Genomic DNA, 4674 nt, shown 5'->3' on the forward strand with positions numbered 1-4674 from the left:
GACAATATCACAGAAAGGCTAAGGTCGTAAAGCTAGTGAATGGCAGAGGCAGGACTCAAATCCAGGTAGGTTTTTTCCAGAGTCCATTTTGTCACCTTCAGATTTGGGGAAACTCATCAAATAACCAAGGCATAGAGACTAAAATATCTCCTTTATTGTACATGGAGGGAGTGAGCCCTGAATATAATTGCTTATCCTACAGTATGATCTAGGGGATGGTTTCAGTTCCTTCCAAGAGTATGGTTCATAGAAGAGAAGAATTTGAAGGCATAGAGTTAAGAAATAATGACTTTGATTTAATTGAACCATTTCTTCCCTTCAACGTGCACTCTATATAAAAAAGAGGAAAGACTGGATCATTTTATAAACAAGATCCCAGTACATGAATAATTCATTCTGAATGGATAAGCAAACATATACTTCCCACATGAGAATCGGGGGAAAGGAAATTTCATTAGTTTTTCCCCACTTCTGAACTATGAGGGCATTTTGCTTGAAGCCTTCCAGGTATTGGGGAAGACCACTTCTTATTTCCAGGCATCTTTATTGGTAGTCATTAAAAGTTATCAGGAGGGATTAGCAGATATTCCACATAACAGCCTATCTATTTCCACCCCCTTCCACAATTCCTTACGTAAATTATATACAAAGGAGGTAATTTGTTTTATCTCAGCCCTATTCACAAACCTGCAATTCACTTTACATAACCATAAATTGCCAGCAACTGTTTAAATCATGTGATCAGGGCGCCTGGGTGGCTCAGTCGGTTAAGCGTCTGCCTTCGGCTCAGGTCATGATCCCAGGCTCCTGGGATCGAGTCCCACATCGGGCTCCTGCTCTGTGGGGAGCCTGCTTCTCCCTCTCCTCCCCACCTGTGCTCTCTCTCTCACTATCTCTGTCTCTCTCTCTCTCAAATAAATAAAATCTAAAAAAATAAAAAATAAAAAATAAATAAATAAATATGTGATCAAGTTCACACACTCACCCACTTTCATCCACGTGCTTATGGGATAGTTCCCCCTTATTAACTGGTTTTAAAGTTATCAGCTCCTGCTCATAGTGCTAGTGTTTACTGGAGAAAGGATCAAGGAGAAAATAGGTCACTGAACTCAATAAAGGTTCCAAACCTCAAAGGATCAGGTGATTTCAAAACTAGGCATGCAACTTCACAAATAAACAGGTTCCATGGCTTTCAAATTATGAGTTATTATGCCATAATTTAAACGTGATGATAATATGCCTGTATTGGAAACTACAAATAAAAAGTGTCCTTATGATCCTTCCACCTGCCTGCTCACTCTACATGAAGTGACCTTTCCTTTTTTTTTTTTTTTAAAGATTTATTTATTTATTTATTTGAGAGAGAATGAGAGACAGAGAGCATGAGAGGGAGGAGGGTCAGAGGGAGAAGCAGCCTCCCCGCTGAGCAGGGAGCCGGATGCGGGACTCGATCCCGGGACTCCAGGATCATGACCTGAGCCGAAGGCAGTCGCTTAACCAACTGAGCCACCCAGGTGCCCATGAAGTGACCTTTCCTAATCAAATATAAAATCTATGTTTGATTTATAATTTCTTCTCTTTTTCTTTTTTGATGTTAAAACGTGGGGCAACGAAATTTCAATTTGGCTATGTAATGATGTACAGCATTTTCCAAATGTATTCACCTATCCGTTATCTTTATTTTCTGCTTCCCTCTACCCTAGTCAACAACAATAAAAAAACCTTCATCAGGCAACAAAAGAAAACTTGAAGTCCCCATGTATATTAACTCATGCAAATAGTTCCCCTTAAAGGTATTTGAATCTACAGAGACTGGTTTTGTAGCACACATTGGTTCTACAAACTACAATCCACTTTAGGTATACATAGAGCACCCAGCTGCATTTACAATAATGAGACAATTGGAGGCAACCTAAATTGTCCAATCACAGGGAAAAGTTTAAATAAATTATGCTATATTCATACAGTTGAATAATATACAGCCTTTGAAAAGAAAATAGTACTAAAAGGAAACAAGGAGAGAAATGGTTGATTTCAGAGATGGGGCAGATTTGGTAGAAGCAGAGCCTTATATATACATTGTTATGCCAGAAAGTAAGGAAGTGCTTTAAAGAGATGATGGGAGCATGTCAAAAGCACATAGGAGCCAACTTGAAGGAGATACCACTAGCCAAATCTGGAACAAATTAAGGATAGAAAAAAAAGGACAGTGATTAATTATAAAACATTGAAAAATAAGGGTCACCTGGGTGGCTCAGTCCATTGAGCATCTGACTCTTAACTTTGGCTCAGGTCATGATCTCAGGGTTGTGAGATCAAGCCCCGCATCAGGCTCCATGCTCAGCAGGGAGTCCGCTTGAGATTTTCTCCCTCCCTCTCCCTCTTCGCCTTCCCCCTGCTCGCTCATGTGCTCTCTCTCTCATAAATAAATCTTAAAAAAACCAACAAAACACTGAAAAATAAGAATCCATGAATCCACACTGATAACAACTAGATCAATAAATAAATCAGAGAGGAAGGAGGTCTCTTACTTACCTAGAATGCTGAGTGTCAACTGGTAAATGTGAAATGACAGAATTGGAAAATTACGATTTTGTAATCATTATGATAAAGATTGGTCCAAGCAGAAATCATCAACGGATGCTAAATCTAGGGAAAATGTTTAATGAGGGGGATATTTTCATGTTCTGAAAGTGTCTTCCTATGCATTGCTCATTATTTTCAAGGGGAAATACTAATTACACTGTGGAAAATCATATAACACCTCGACTAAATGATCACAAGTAACATCACCAAGGAAAAACAGATGGGCATTGTATGCCCCCACATATGGTATCTTAAGTAGGACATAGCATCACTTACATACTATTCTGGCTAGGAATGCATAAACTGAATCTAATTATGAAAACATATCAGAAAAAAAGAGAAACCACCTATTAAAAAAGAGAAAAGGGGACTATATTCTTCAAAATTGTCAGTGTCATCAAAGACAAAAATAGTATGACAGCTAACTGCAATACCTGATCCTAAACTGGCTCCTCTAGTGGAAGAATAAATGGTAAAAGGGGTAGGTATTTTTGGGTCAATTAACACAAACATGGTATGGCTGAGCCATTAGGAAAAAATATCGTTTGATGTTGTATTTACTGAAGTTGGAAAGTGTACTGTTATGTAAGAGAATATACCTATTCTTAAGAAACATACAGTGAATTATTTCTAGGAATAAATGGCCATAATGCAACTTATTCCAAAACTAGCTCGGGGCGGGAGGCGGGGGGGGGGGGACAGAAATAGAAAATAGAAAGAGTATGCACAAATGATAGAGTAAGTGGAATACGTTGTTAACAATCAGTGAATCTCTATTTGGCTAAAGAAAAAAAATGAGTCAGAACTCTATATACTGCCATGGAAAGATATTCACCATATATTGTAAGGGAAGGAATGCAGAATGTAATATATAACTAGTATCCCATTTTGTAAAGAAAATATGTATATATGAGTTCATATAGGCATAATAAAAATCAGGAAAAAATAAAATAAAATTACAATTCTGAAAAAATGTATATATAAGTTCATGTAGGCATAAAAAATATAGGATATACACAAAACAATTAACAAAGTTTCTTTTTGAAGGGTGGGAATCATGGAGACTTTCACTTTTTACTTTACACATTTCTGTACTGTTTGTATTTGTATAATGAACATGAATTCCTTTCAAGAATCATAAAAATATTTTCCACTTAAAAGAATTCATATGGGTAAAAATCTTCTGAATTCCAAGACAAAGAGCAAATCTTTCACAATGAAGTTTGACTAGAAATATAAGAAGCTAAAATCAATTCAAAATACACATACAATAGAAAAATATAGCATAGATATTCAAGCTATCAGTGATAACATTGTAAATATCAAGTTGCAGCTGGATTTTCTTGCAAAATAAATCCAGACCAAATCCAAAGCGAGTCATTTTTTCTAGTCAGAGTAAAACTAAATATTTTTGAGTGTGTTAAGGACCTTTGTGAATAAAACCACAAAACTTCACTGAGAAACAGAAAAGATACAAACGTAGACTTGAATGGAGAGATGTATTATGTTTCTCAATGGAAAGACTTAATAGTATAATCATGTGACCATTCCTTTCCTCTTGAAACACATTCCTCTCCTGACATTTATGCTGCAACCTTCTCCTGTTTTTATTTCTACCTTACTGCTGATCCTTTTCAGTCTCCCTCTGTGGGTTCTCTTGCCTGGAACTTCTGAAAGAGTTTGTCCTTAATCATCTTCTCTTCTTCCCAAATGAATTCACCCTCTTTTCTAATTTCAAATACTATTTATATATTGATGATGCCAGCCCTGACATCTCCCTTGACTGCCAGAGTCATTTTTCCAACTACCTACTTGACATTGTCTCACTGATGAATCAATCTTAGGCATATCAAACTTGAAAGGTACAAAACAGAACTCTTGATTTTTAACTTCAGCTTGGGATATTTATCCTCCAGATCTTCAAAAGGTTCCTTCTCATCACTCAGGTCACTTAAACTAAGTGTCAATTCCCCAGGCCACCTATCTAAAAGACCCGTCTCCATTTGCTGAAACAGATATTCATACCATATTGCCCTATTAAATGTTTTCACGGCATTCATTCTTTTTTTTTATTATGTTATATTAATC

The sequence above is a fragment of the Phoca vitulina genome, unplaced genomic scaffold (assembly GCF_004348235.1).
Source record: "Phoca vitulina isolate PV1807 unplaced genomic scaffold, GSC_HSeal_1.0 scaffold69, whole genome shotgun sequence".
NCBI lineage: Eukaryota > Metazoa > Chordata > Mammalia > Carnivora > Phocidae > Phoca > Phoca vitulina.